Genomic DNA, 15,463 nt, shown 5'->3' on the forward strand with positions numbered 1-15,463 from the left:
GGCGTTCGCATAGGGTAAGATTCATGGACACAAGGACAGTTCCAGCTTTTGAAAATCCGAAGGTTCATAATGTTTTTAGATGCGGACCCCTTAAAGGACTTGAGGAAAGTCACATACTCTTTTCAGAAAAATGTCTCAATGTACACACATGATTGCGCTCATAATTTCAGGGAGATCCACCAAGCTTTCTGTATTTCATCCAAGAGCAAAAGGCCTCAGATTGAGGTCTGCTTTAAGCAAACCTACTTTTCTGATTTAAAAAATGCTAGATTGCAGAACAATGATTCCTTTAAATAATAAGCCATTCTAGTGCACACAAATTGGGATTTGCTTTACTGAAAATTTTGTTCTCAGTGCCTAACTGCCTGCATGAAGTATACTTGTAATAAACACCCCTATGTCCCACTAATGCCTCGTGTAGTTACAAATGCTGATGGCACAGATGACCATCATTAGAACTGGCCCCAACAGAGCTAGGAACTAAACCAAGGACAGGGGTGAGGTTTTGGTCACTGTAGTGTGGGCAGAGAGTCAGCAGACAGAAGCAGCTTCAAAGGCTGTGGCTGAGTACAGAACCTAAACAGCCCGTCAGCTCTATGAGTCCAGGGTTCTAACGACTCTGTAAACCCAGAAGATTCGGATCACACGTTTACTCCTATGCAGCTGATGATTTTATGAAGAGCCAGGCACCTGATGGGGGAGACTCAGTACATTCTTGCTGCCTCACCTGAGTCTAAAATCCATTTTCCAACACGGATCCATGTTATTCTAAATAGCAGCTGTTTGTTCCCTGCCAACTAGAGGCCCTATTGCTCTTTTACAAAAGTATTAGCTAATCCCCACCCAAGTCAATCCAAGGCTGTTCCCCGGCCAACTGTACTTTGCGTAGACAAGGTCTTTCTGTTATCTATAATGGCATTGCTACTAGTCACAGCTTGATACTATTTCTGGACCGGCCTTGAATGTTTAAGCCTGAACATAAAGGATGCCACATTGTAAGGCAGAGATCGGATGCAATGATCTTATAGCACTTTCAAAAAAAAAAAAAAGGTTTATTTATTTGAAAATCAGTTACAGAGAGAGAGAGGGAGAGACAGAATGTGAGCTTGTACTTGCTGTCTCCTTCCTCTGATGCCCATAACTGCCAGGGCTGGTCTAGGCAGCAGCCAGTAGCCAGGAGCTTCATCCAGGTCTCCCATACGGGTTTAGGGGCCCAAGCACTTGGTCCATCTTCTGTTCCCTTTCCTGGTACATTAGCAGGGACCTGGATGGGAAAAACAGCAGCCGGAACTCGAATTGATATCATAGGCTGCTGCTTAACTCACTTAACCACAATTTTGGCCCCAGCAATTTTCTCTTAAAAACAAAACAAAACAAAAAACCTTTTGTGGTTGTGTGGTGTGCCCAAAGGAGCACTGGATGCAGAGTCCTACTTTCATCATTTGTTGTCTTCTCACTTTTCAGAGCCTCATTTCCCATTGTCCGTTGGAAACAACCTTTAACCTCACAGATACCTTTACAAGACATCAGATAATAGTGTGATTCCAAACACCTTGTTAACTCTAAAGTATTCAGAAACACGAGAACTCATTCCCTTCATTTCGGTTGCAAACTAACACCACGAATTACACATATCCCTATCATTCAGTCACGTATTCATTCAGTTTTACACACCCTTGCTGCCTCCTATTCAGCAAACACTTATTACCAGGCACTGTGTGCCTCAGACTGAAGTGTTTGCAGAATTGGAAACAGGCTTAGAGAAAAGGAAAACAACATTTCCAAACTCACCCTTCTAGGTGGCAAGGAACCGGGACCTTCTTCCATTCCCTCCCCAGAGCAGTTTGTTTTTAATTGTTCCACATCATCTGTCCCAGAACATTCTCCCAATTGGAATAAAAAATTGTTACTCATTTATGAAAAATATATCCTTGACCCTCTCTAGCACATCCAGGCTAGTTAGTCTTGTTTTCTTGTTGCGAGAGGAAGGGTGGAGAATGGGAGGGGATGGGGAGAGGGTGGGAAAGGCCTTTTGAACTGGAATCCTCAATGTCCGAACTGTTGTTTGTACACGGCTTTTGAAACATGGCCGAATATGCTCACTCTCTTCTTTTCTGATCTGCAAGCTGTAGAGAATGCATGTCACATCTAAGTACCAGGTGTCTCTAGCCTTCTCATTGGACAAGGCCAACTCTTTCCTGGTCAAGAGTCTCGAAATACTTATCCAAATTTTGGTTTCACTGGACTAATGCCTGAAGCTGGTGAGCCATCCAGCTGAAGGTCAGTGTGCATTTCCCTGAAGTTGTCCAATGTCTCTGGGTGGTATTCAGATCTGAACATGAGAGCTTTGCTCCAGTTTTCACCCTGGGTAGATGGAAGCCAGCTCACATTATGTTCTGATCAGTCAGCATAAACCCTCCTCTCTTTTTGAGTTCAAGGTGGGCTTTGAGTTGAAACTCCCTTGAGATAAAGCAGATCAGCCCCAACTCACCCTTGTGGGAAAGCCTCTGAGAAGGGGAATGTGAGAGGCCCCTGCAGTCAGGGGAAGACATCCGCTTCTCTTGGCTTGCGGCTGTATCAGTTGGCAGAGGAAACTGCAAATGCTGGCCAGACCAACATGGTGCCGAGACAGCCACAATGTTGTTTAGGAAAAAAAAAATAGAAGAAGAAAGAAAGGGAACATCTGCCAACCCTGTCTTGGTGATGAGCAACAACAGCCTGCTGCTTTTCCTTATGGGCATATAGTGGGCCAGCTCCTGACGGATCGGAATGGTTCCCTGAAAGAAATGCATTTGAAAGATATTTTCTATCCCCAGCCCCCTCCAGGAAATTCTTGTGTTTAGTCATCCTTACATGGGCTGAGTCAGCAAGCTCTGCTTTAACCACAGCTGCTTTCAAATGGTAAGTTAAGAAGACCAGTTAGTTGAGTGAGGAGGCTTGGTTGAAATATGTTGACAGCCAGAGCTGCAAAATTGGATGGGTAAACTAGAGGAATTGTACTCTGGGCACTGCTCAATACCTTCAAGTCCTTCTGGGTGGGCCTCAATTACTTTTTAGTATGTTGGTACTATAGAGCATTATTCCAGAACTAGAAAGGATAGTGGTTTGATAGTGGTTTGATAGTGTCTTAAGAGATTGCTATGGCACAATGGCATGATCGGATGGCCTTAAAGATAAATCCTGATTCTGTGAATGATTTGATATATCTTTATTTAGTAAGTATCATCTTTCTCTGAGTCATAGAATCATTGTTCTTAAAATAAAGGCTTGAATAAGATGATCTCTACGGGCTATTCTTACTCTGTTGGTCTATGAAATAATCAAGGACAAATGGCTAAACACTTTTTGCAAAATTGTCACTCTAGTACTTGTCTTGGGAATCTGGCCCAGCATTTAATCCTTTAGTAGTAAAAATGTCTTCCTTGAACCTAACCAAATTTTTTTTTTTTTTGATTCTCTATAGACATGGAGAATCCCCTCCCCCCAGGGCACATTATTTTCTTTTTCTTTATTTTTTTTTAAGATTTATTTATTTTTTATTGGAAAGTCAGATATACAGAGAGGAGGAGAGACAGAGAGGAAGATCTTCCGTCCGATGATTCACTCCCCAAGTGAGCGCAATGGCTGATGCTATGCCGATCCGATGCCAGGAGCCAGGAACTTCTTCCAGGTCTCCCACACGGGTGCAGAGTCCCAAGGCATTGGGCTGTCCTCGACTGCTTTCCCAGGCCACAAGCAGGGAGCTGGATGGGAAGTGGGGCTGCTGGGACTAGTACCGGTGCTCATATGGGACCTCTGGGTGCGTTCAAGGCGAGGCCTTTAGCCGCTAAGCCACGGCGCCGGGCCTGTGGGGACATTATTTTCTAATGATGTCCTATCAACTTCAACAGCCTTCAAGTTTCCAGTGATGTTAAATCCCCTGCAAGCATGGCAGACAATTGTCTATTGGTGAGGTTGAAATGATGCTTTGTTTTTCACTTGTGAAGTCTTTATCACAGACTTGTGAATCTAGGGAAGGTAAGGCTAAGCCCTCTTTTGGACAGTTATCACTGTGGGAAGGAGAAAGTCATTTATTCCAGAGCAGATGCAAGTTGTCCTAGGCCACGGAGAGTTTGAACCCAAGAGAGAGGATGACTCTGAGTCACTCAACCTTCTCAGGTCCTGTGCCTCTATTTGGCTAAGGGAGTTCCACCATGAAAACGGTCAGTATTAGCTGAACACCTTACTATGTGTGTGCTTGACATTTTTTTCTAAGCACTTTTACATGCTTATTTGATCTCATCCTCATGGCTTCACTGTGCAGTGGTATGCTTGTTATTCATATGTTATCACTTAGGAAACTGAGGCACAAGAAGTTAATTAATTTGCTTAAGGTTAAGCAATTAAGAAGCAGGGGAGCTGATGTTCTAACCAGGGATTGTTGTCTCAGGATTCCCTGCTTTTGCCCGGAGCCAGGTTCCAAAACTAGAGGGCTAGAGATGGCACTGATGATTGTGGCTCCTGATGGGACTGGCTGCCCAACCAATCTCATGTGCCTGTATCCCTTCTTAGGTACAGGTGGCTAGCTAGCATGGCTTCCATACCCTCCTGTGTCTTTTCTTTGGAGGCAAAGGCCTTCTCAGAGCTGCCTAGCGTTGATTTCAGGACATTGAAAAAGAGCTGTCCTTTCCCACTTAAAAAGGAAACCTAGAAAAAGAACATGATATAAAATGGTTTCTCCAAACTAAAGGAAGTGTTGGAAAATGGCCACAGTTCTATGGACTGGTAAATCCATTTGATTGGTCAAATGTGAGAATTTAGGGAGAACTTATGGCTTGTGTAGTCAAGTCTTTCTTGTTACAGATGAAGAAATTGAGTTTGATGTGTCATTAGTGTATATAGATTGGGGATAGGGGGATCTTAAAAAGTAAGTAATAGATAAGAACTACACGCTTAGACTAATTTATAATTCCTCTGTGAGCCGACAAGAGAATCTGAAGAACACATTCACCACCCCAGAGTCACAACGTACTGCAGGGGGTGGTCCCAATCCCTCTGCATAATAGGGATTCCCTTAGCATGGGCTTCAAACGTAGTGAGATACCCAAGCAACTGTTACACTCCCATGATTAAATGGTAATGTACCCATCATCTTTTGTAACACCATTCTGCTTAGCAATTGGATCTCACACTAACCATCCCAAATGACTTTAGAGGAAACCAATTCTATTAAAAAAGAAACTGATCAAGAACTAGACTGATGACTATGATCCAAAGATACTTCTCAAATATTGCTATAAAGGAGATCTAAACTAAATCATCTTTATAGTATCAAATATGTAGATGTTGTTGAAATAGTTTCAAGCCAAGGGCTTGTAAAGTATTACTTTAAAATAAAGTTTATAGTAGTATAAATTTTCACTGGTCCTAATGCAGGAAGCAATATGGAAAAACTAAAAGAAGGACCTGGGCTTTGTGTGTGGTTAAAGCCGGCCAGGAATTGGCCCGAGGGAACAGTACCTTCATGGTGGTTTTCAAAGAAACAGTAGATCCTCTTGCATTCCCCAGTGTCAAAGCACAATGTCTTTTCCAGTCCCTTCCTCTTAAACGCCAAAAAAGAAAAGTACCAGATTTTAAAAATTAAAAGGTACAGAATTGGAGATCTAGACTGATTTGCCTATTAACCGAGCAGATCCACACAGTAAAACCTTATTAAATGTCATGTCTTGTAGGTGTAGCCATAGCCGGGCTTGAACGGACTGTTAAAAAAAGACCCACATCATGTTTCTTGGTATAGTTGTGCGTTACTGCCTGCCGAATTTCCCACATGGAAAGTCGGCCACACACCATCTTAAAAATAACCAAATGAACTCTCCTTGGTTTTATATGATGGCTGAAGTCTGATTACGTTTCACAACAGCCACCCTCCTAATTCATCCCAGGTTGCAGCTGGACTCCTGGAACATGGAAGAAGTTCGGTTTAGGAGGGAAGGCAGAGGGTAGGGGAGAGTTGGGGATTTGTGTGCAAAGGCATGGCCCTCAGAATCACTTCTGAAGATTTTTTTATAGGCAGTTGGTACTTTTAAGTTAGAAAAAATCTGCCTTTGTAGTATTAGGGGATGACATTTCATTGCAAAAATAAATGATTTGGTCATTACCATTTCATGGTTGCTGGCAACCACTCTCCTCTGCTTTCTAACAATTTCCATTTTAGGCCCTGACAAGCCCTTCAAAGTGATTCAGCCAAACATCCACCCAAAGTTGCGTATTTGGCAGTTTCAGACTGAGAAATCCGGGGCCTCTGGGCAAAAACGTCAGAAAGGGCTCCCTCCTTCTTTGTCAGTTGCGAAACAAACAGATCACCATAAACAGTCACTGGGGGCCCCTTGGGCAGCCATGCCAGAGGAAGGAGAAGAACGGAAGTTGTTGGCAGGGGTTGCTTCCTTGGCTCCAGTTCTTCCTCTCAGTCTCCATTGCTGCTTGCACTTTTTCTGAGGGTCAGCCCTGCCTCCCCTAGTTAACCCTAACCAAGTTGAGGCATAGCTCTTGAATGAACAAGCCATCAACCTCCCCCAACTCCTTGCCAAGAAATAGGTGAGTAAAAAATGGAAATCACTAAGACATGAATTCCTTTGGCCTGCAGGATTTAGGGCTCCTTTAGAGCTCATCTTGTCTGTGCTGGCTGAACCTGCAAACAGACTATCAGATGGGTCCTCATTGCCAAACCTCCAGGCTTGAGTCTCTGAGTCCTGAGTGTTTCCAATGCTGAGAGTGGTTTGCCCCGTGGGCAGCAAAAAGGGGAGCAACTCTAATGGAGTATCCTGCCTGACCAAAAGCTTCTGGAGCGTGAATACATCAGAACAGACTTCAAAACATTGGTGGAGGAATGGAATTAAAAGATAAACTTATGTCAGTGCAAAAAGTTTTTGACATCCATGCATAGTTTTTTTTTTTTTTTTTGTGGCATGCATTTCTGAAAAGTTTTTGAAGGCTCCACATGTGTGAGTTTCAAACAATTTTACATCAGAATAATCTTTTAAAATTCCATTTTCTACAAACTTTTTGAAGGATACTTGTATGTTTCCTCTCATTGTCAAATGCTCTCCCGTCTCTGTAAGAGACTGATCCCTCTCTCTTCATTCAGGGCTCATTCTAAATTACAAGTTACCTTGGTGAGACCATTCTGATACCTCAGCCCAAGCCTCACTTGTGTTTCTTCAGTTGCAAAGTAGAAAGGCAGACCCGGCGCAGTAGCCTAGTGGTTGAAGTGCTCACCTTGCACACATCGGGATCCCACATGGGCACAGTTTCATGTCCCAGCTGCTTCACTTCCCTTTCAGCTCCCTGCTTGTGACCTGGGAAAGCAGTCAAGGACGGCCCAAAGCCTTGGGACCCTGCACCTGTGTGGGAAACCCGGAAGAAGCTCTTGACTGTGGATCGGTTCAGCTCCGGCCACTGCGGTTATTTGGGGGAGGAAATCACCAGAAAGATCTGTCTCTGTGCCTCTCCTCTGTAAATCTACCTTTCCAATAAAAATAAAGAAATTTTAAAAAAAGTTAAAAAGGTCATAGCACCTTTTGGAATTGGAAGGTTTGCACATTAACTTGATGTTTACTGGGCATCTTATGCTAAACATATACAGTAATGCTGCCTTTTCCCCCCTGTTTCTCCAGTTTTTGTGAAGGCTCCTCCTCTCTCTCATACTCTAAAATCTGGCTGACATGTCTAAGTCCCCTGACCCATGACCTTCAGGAGTTTCTCTATAGACTTTGATCATATGACATCCCTTCGATGCCTTCATCTTCCCCAACTGCTTTGCTTTAATCTTTGCTGTTCAGCCTAGTAAGGCATCCTCCTAATGCCCTTGACTCTTTCCTGGCTTCATCAAGTCTTTCTTTGTGGCTGTCTGTTTTGCATTTCTCTTATTTTGGATCAGGTGCCTATTTCAGTCCATTAATTCGTTAAAACAAAAAGGGCTGTTCGCTGGTGCTGTGGAATGAAAGGGCACAGCAGTTTTCTTTTGGTTGTAGAATCCCAATTTTATGCCTCTGCTGTGAAAGGGTAATAAAGTTCTCTAGACCTCACTTGATTTCTGCCTCTTTCACTTAGTGGCTCCCAGAGAGGAGTAAGAAAAAGTAGGGCTCTTGACTCTGCCTAGGAATGAACTTCCTCTGTGAGGTTGGCACATCTGAGACCCTTGTGCTGTTTCCTGATCAGCAAAGAGAGTTGGATCATTGTTCTTAGCATGTCTTCCAGCTCTGATATTAGATTCATGATGCGGATACAGTCCTGAAAGCACATGGCTATGATCCTCTCTGCATGCCCAGTCTGGTGCCAGGGCTGGGCTCATTCAAGTTGAAGTCACCTATTCGGTGGGACAGTGTCTTTGGGATATATTTTTTTAAATGTGCATTGTCAAAAGAAGTGATTTTTCCCTTTTCTCCCCTCTAATACTTACCTAGCTCCAAGTTGCAAGGCTTCCTTATGCTGATGAGCTCTGATCTGATTTGATGGCAAGAAACATTTCTCTCCATAACCATCTCCATTCTCAGCAATCACCATTCTCACAGGTTTAGATCCCTTAATCTCTGATGGGCAAATGTTGACTGATTATTTGCACAGATGATTATGACATACCCTTGCTTGTGTTTTGCCACCAGAGTCTCTATGTTGAGAGTTGTTGTGTTAAACATACATTAAATCTCAAGCTTAATTTTTAATTAATCCCACATGAAGAACTGTTCAAATAATAACACACGAGGAACATCTGTTCTGCTTATTTGAGTTCAGAAAGTCCGGTTATTGTTATTATTGCCATACAACCTGACTGTTGATGATCAGTATTTGTTTCCTTCAGTTTTGTTGAACTTTCCTGCATACCATTCCCATTTGTGGATCTTTTAAACGTACATCCTGGAGCCTATAAAACAGTGGAAGAATTCCCATTTCCCTTTTCCTGAGTTTTGCTGCAAAACATGGGTCGGCTCTTGCTGTCTCTTGCACATGCCATGGGGACATGAGTGTCCCTGTCAGATGCAGCCAGATGTACAGTTCCAAAGGCCAGACGTGCCATTCACAGCATTCAAGGACATCTCATAAAGACCTTTGTTTGACACAATCTGATCCTCAGGCCTCACTGGGAATGTAACTGGCCTTGCAATTCACTTGCAAACAGGAACCAACTGATTTGAGTTCCACCTCTCTGGAGCCTGTAGTTGTGTTTGAACCAGAGGTTCTCATCTTTGATGTTGGAACACAGTGGTGCCAGTGACCACATACCACAATTTTTATATGATTTACTTTAAAAATGTTTAAGCAGATTCAAAGATTTCTTTAAATACCTCTTGCTAATATTCCCATATGGTCTCATGAGTGGGAGGAAGAGGGTGGGGTTCTAGTTAGCTCTCTGGCAATGAAAGAAAATATTGTGTGCATGTCCAAGGGTGTGTGAACATTGGGGCACTCATGCCAGGCGCCTGTCTCTGCTAACACATGGATATTGTCACAGGGATCTGACAAGATTATTTGTCTTATGGGAACTGTCACAGTGGAGATTTAAAAGCAGGCAAGATGGGGTGGGGAGCACATACCACGAAGGCAGAATTTTCAGAAAGGAGATTGGTTTCCCAGTAGGGCTAAGTATAGTGTACATAACAGTCGAACTCTTAACTATTGATGCAACCTGGGGCCACACTATTCAATTTCTCTGGGCCCCAGACTAGTCATCTTTGAAATGGGGACATGACTACAACCTATTCAGAGAATTGTGAGCATTATAGGGGATGGAGCAAATAAATTACCCAGTGTGTGGTGTTAAGTGAGTTAAATATTCTAAAAGCATATGAGGGCACTTCAGAGAGTTCACGAAAAAGTAGAATTAAAGGGTAAGTTTATTTTGGAATAAAAATGTTTGAAATCCATGTTTTTTTCCACACTATACATTTTCATGAACTTTCTGAAGATTCCGTATGAGTATGGATTACAATATTCTTACACCAAAGTAAACTTACATTTAGCAGTTATTTATTTGAAAAGGAGAGAGAGAGAGAGAGAAGGAGAGAGAGAGAGAGAGAGAGAGAGAGAATGCAGAGAGATCATCCATCTGCTGGTTAACTCTGAGACTTGGCCAGGCTGCAGCAGCCTGGGAGTCGGCCTGAGTTCCTGCCATGGGTTGTAATGACTTAGGTGCTTGAACCATTGTCTGCTGCCTCCACAAACAGCATCAGGACTCAAGTTAAGGCACTGAGATTTGGGATGCGGCCAATCCATGTCATGTCAACTGCTACACCAAGTGCCTAACCCTAAACTTCAGATTCCATTTTCCATGAACATGGTAGCCTCTGCTAGCATGGATGCATCTAAGGATCAATCCTTATGCTTATTATAGTGACTAGTACACAGTAGATACTCAGAAAAAAACCATACTGTCCTGATGGTAAAGACCACAGGTTATCCAAGTCCACTTGCGTACAATATTCAGGCAAGTCCATAGAGAGAAAGATTAGTGGCCTCCGGGTGCAGGTAGAGGAACGGGGTGGGGAATGATGGCTTAAGATGTCTGAGAGTCCTCTTTAGGAGTGGGAAAATAGTTCCAGAACTAGGAAGAAGTCTTAGTGGCACAAAACTGTGAATGTATAATACCTCAGAAAGTGCATGGGAAATATCTATTATATATATTTCAAAAATCCCATTTTCCAAAAGTGAAATCTGATTCATATATATAAAGCAACTGTGTATATTTCCAAATTCTTTGAACCCCAAAAAACCAATATTTTAATTCCATTTTCCACAAACTTTCTGAAGAATGCTTGTACTCAATACCACGGAATGATGCAATTTAAAATGGCTAAAATAGTTCATGTTCTGTGATTTGTATTTCACCACCACCACAAACAAGTCCCTGGATTGAATTAAGCACTTTCATCTCTTGTATATGCTTGTAACCCACAGAGACTTCTCATGTTCAGGGCCGGTAGGTAGCTACGTGCTTCTCTGCCCCAGGGCAGGTGGAAGAGACTCTTGTGAGGTACTTACACTGGGAAGACCCCCAGTCAAATGTGCCTGGGCCCTTGTCCCTCATCTCTTGTTACCTGGTAGCTCTGTTGACCTTGCTGCTCCACGCTCCCTCAACCCCGAGCAGCACCCATATAGGAGAAAAAATTATAGGAGGAGTAGAAAGGTACCAGCAAGGCCCAGAGGATTAGCAGAGGCCCAGCAGAAAGAGGTATGTTCAATGCAAAGCCAGTTGCTTCTCAAGCTGTTCTAACTAACCAGCCCTGGTGGAAGTCCTGGGTGGCTGTGCTGTGGGAAAGAGTCACTCTCCACACTGCTGCAGTGAGCCCCTGGGCCCCACCATGCCCTCTTTGAGCAATCACCCAACATTCTAAATGCCAGGATTCTTGAGCGGCAACCAGGAATGTCCCTGGAGTGAATTAGGTTTTTTTTTTTTTTTTTTTTGGCGGGAGGTGGGGTGTGTGTGTGCGGGGGAGGACTGGAGCAATGGGCTCCAATCAGGGGTCCAGAGATTTGACTGGGGCATTTGAAATTTGTTATCCAATAAAAATCTCTGCTAAGGCTCAAGACTGAAAGAATTCAGCCGGGCTGTGGGCTCAGCGGGGCCCATTCATTAGCTAACACTTCTCATCTGTGATAGTTACAGACAGGTTTTTTTTCATGGCCCCGAGATGGGCTTCGACACTGCAGCTGGCAGACAGCTGTGGCCGCCCAGTGTTTACACTACCCAGACTAATGCAGTCTGTGCAGGAGACAGTGAACGAATCTGATTGCACTTTTGGAAAATGGGATTTTTTTTTTTTTTTTTTAAGTTTCGTGGTTTTTCTCTCTTCCCTCCCCAAGCTGCAGAAGGACTGAAGGTGGAACGAAACAGGCATGTCTAAGAACAAGAGACTCTTGTGTCTTGGGCTAACACTTTTCTTCGTTTGGGAATTCTTTATGTGACACCTCCAAGCGGGTGGGAGCAGAACTGACAGCAGAGTCCTAGCAGGCAGCACGAGGTCTCCGAGTACTGGGCACAGCTGGCGCAGACAGCTGGCCAAAGCCCCTCAGCAATGTTCATCCCTTCCACCTCCAGACTTGGAGAGGATGGGGCTGAGCAATTCTGAAGGGCTCTGTCGGGCATACTACACTGCCTTATGGAGAACCTGCTCCATGTGCACAGCCATTTGGTGCTGTTTCCTCCGGTGAGAGTTAACTCAGGGTGCCAAGTCCTGTCCACTCTTCCTTCAAACTGCACCTGACATCTCCCCTTGCTTCTCTGTTCCCATTGCTGCTGCTTTAGATTTGGGCCATGTTTCCTCATATCCATAGCGGGACAGCATGCTTCTAAGTGACCTCTTCTCCCCATGTCCTCTCCAAATGGCTCTTTCATCTGTTGAACCTTCGATCAGGTCCTATCCTGTCCTGTCTGTCCCCATCAACAAACATTTTTCAAGTACTGACCAAATGTTAAAACCTTTGTGAGTTATTAGAGATACATAGACATATGTTCAGATCAAGGGAAAGAAGAAGTATAAGGGATTAGCAAATTACAAGAGAATGGGGAAAGTGGTATGAGAAGGACAAGGGGTGCTGTGGGAGCCCAGAGGAGGACACCCAACTCTATTTTAATGGGAGAGGAAAGAAATGGCTCCCTGATGTTTTGCTGTGGCTACTCACCTCCATAAAACAGCCTTACATTGACACACCGTCTCCAACTTTCTCTTGCTGCCAAACTTCCCACTGAGTTCCTTGAGAGAGATCTCTGTTCCAGAAAAACTGATCCTCTTACTATTATTCAATGTTCCTGAATTCTGGTACTTCCTAAACTTGACTCTTGCCCTTTGCCCTTCACCAGGGCTCACCTTTCTTTGGGGAGGTGGGTAAGACTCCTATTGAGTAGGCTTCCTTTCTCCATGGCAGCATGGTGCCTGGTATATGATGTCTGTTGACTGATAACCTACTAAGCATACTTTCCTTTCACTGTGAAGAGGATGTTGTTAATAATCAAGTCGAGATTAACAGTTTCAAGAGCTTCAGTAGGCACATAGTTGGATATATTTTCCACTCTGATTTAAATATTTAGCCTGATTTGTTTTTGGCTTTATTATCTTCTGTTTTGTTTTGTTTTAGTCCTGGGCCTGTTGGACAGGTCTAATTTGTACAGCTGCTTTTTCGTTTGGTTTCTTCCAAGAAAGCAAGAGGAAATAAGCTTGCCAGAAAATTTGCAGTTACCAAGGTTTTCCTAAGATGAATATTATTTTTCTCTTCTAATACTGCCAAATACAGTCTAAAGAGAAACATGTGATTATTCCGCAAATTTAGTTGTACCGGGGGTCAAATCCTGTATGCTGTCCACATCCTGACATGGGGAGACCTGAAATGCAGATTTCCTGGCCTACTATTTAGGAAAGTTGGACCAAAGTTCCCAAACTGTGAATTCACCCTGATTTTGTGCTTGACTCTCAGACTTGATTCCTGGATTTTAGCAGGAAGGGCTGAAGGGGCTGCTTTTGGTAGGGCAGGGAAAGGAAAGCATGGAGCACTCCCTGGAGTGGGAGCTAGAAGAGCCACATTCTGGTTCCTGCTCCATCACCGCTGCAACTGTGCGGGTTGGGCAACTTCTTTGAGCATCTGCTTCTGGGGGATTGGAGTAGATAACCTCGAAGGTCCTTTCTTATCACATATTTTAGGGCCACAGACTTTTTTCACTAAGATTTATGTATTTATTTGAAAGGCTATTATTTGAATTAGAGAGGAAGGTGGGAAGAAGAGTAAAAGGAAGAAGAAGTGGAAGAGAAATGTTTCATCTGTTGATTCACTCCATACATGGCAACAATACCCCCAATGGGGCAGGCTGAAGCCAGGAGTCTGGCACTTCATTGCGGTCCCCCACATGGATGCAGGGGCCCAAGGACATGGGTCATCTACTTCTGCTTTCCCAGGTACATTAACAGAGAACTAGATTGCAAGTGAACAATTAGAATGCTGGCATTGCAGGCAGCAACTTAACCTAACACACCAAGCCAGCCCCTGGATCATTGGATTGGATATTTCTATACAGGCTAATCAAGAAAGCTGCAAAGGCTTTGTGGATATTGACAGGGTTTCTGCCCAATGGTCTGCACTCAGGAGGCATCAGCCCAAGTTTGTCTCTGCTGCTTTCAAGGGAAGCCTGTGGAGAACTACGTGGAAGAACTTTGCACCTTGCCTAGGTATTGGGTCCTGCTCAAACCTGAAGTTCACAGTTTTCACAGTTTTCTTGACATAATTTTCATATTGTATAATTCACCCATTTAAAATGTGCGAGTCAGTGGTTTTAGTATATTCACAGAGTTGGGAGAGCACTATCACATTTGATTTAGAATAGTTCCATTACCCCTCAAAGAAATTCTGTACCATTCAGCTGTACTCCCCTCAATAACTGATTTTCCCTCCTTGTTTAACCCTAGGTAACCTGAGAATTTCTCTTTCTGTGGATTTGCCTGCTTTGGGCATTTAATACAAACTGAATTGTATAATGATATAGTCTTGTGCTATGGTTTTCTTTCACTCAGAATCATGTTTCCAAGGTTCATTTATATTGTAGCATATATTAGCTTGCATTGATTTCTGTGGGTGAATAATATTTTATTATAGGTATATACCACATTTTGTTTGTCCATTTTCAAGAGGTAGATATTTAGGTTTTTCACACTTTTGATTATTATGTATTATGAATAATACCACCATAAAACCCTATGCCTGGTTATGTGTAGGCACAGAATTTCAATTCTCATGTGTATATATGTAGGAGTGGCACTGCTAGGACATACGGTAATTCTGTCTAATTGCCCAAGAACTTCCACAAACTGTTTTTGCAAACTGTTGACATCATTATACAGTCCTCCCAGTAACATACGCAAGCTCCAGATTCTGGAGATGACTGCTTAATCTTGTCCCTTCAAGAATGTTTTCCAGGGTTGATAACTTGTAGGAATAATCTCTTCAGGATTATTCAACTATGCACTGCTGGTTTTTTAAGGAGATAATTTTTTATGACCAAGTTAACTCCATTTTGTTATATGGCAGTTGGACTCTGGGAAGAGATTACTTGGAGAAATCACTGTTGGCTCTTGAAAACTATATACGTTCAGTGGGAACCCTTCCAGGATGTCTGATAAAATGACTTGTGTCAAGATGCCAAGTGGGTTCACATCACTTTTAAACTTTTCAAGGCTATTTTCTATACTTTCTTGGGTAGAAGGAGTTGAATGGTTTTTAGCATAACCCCTTGCTCAGTCTCAGTGTTGACTATACTGCCCTAGTGTTAGGGTAGGAACAAAAGAAGTAATAAAATAACCTAGAGTTCTAGGTAGAGTAAACCTATGTAATGGTTTGCCCAGGATCATCCTAGTTTACGCTTGCTATCCCAGTGCCCCTTTCCCTCCAAAGGATCCCATCTGGGATGCTAAATTGGACAATCACCTTAGCCATAGGGAGCAAGCAT

At 43.2% G+C, this 15,463-nt stretch overlaps 1 protein-coding gene across 1 annotated transcript in view; it reads right to left on the bottom strand.

The window, feature by feature from the left end:
• Positions 1-1,909, bottom strand: part of PLAC1 (placenta enriched 1) — a 45,924-nt gene extending 44,015 nt beyond the window's left edge. Inside the window, exon 1 of the mRNA XM_004587791.2 lies at positions 1,792-1,909. The gene's annotated coding sequence lies outside the window, so the exon portion shown is untranslated. The remainder of the gene's footprint in view (positions 1-1,791) is intronic.
• Positions 1,910-15,463: the final 13,554 nt, after the last annotated feature.

This window comes from Ochotona princeps, chromosome X, assembly GCF_030435755.1.
Source record: "Ochotona princeps isolate mOchPri1 chromosome X, mOchPri1.hap1, whole genome shotgun sequence".
In the NCBI taxonomy this organism is placed as follows: domain Eukaryota; kingdom Metazoa; phylum Chordata; class Mammalia; order Lagomorpha; family Ochotonidae; genus Ochotona; species Ochotona princeps.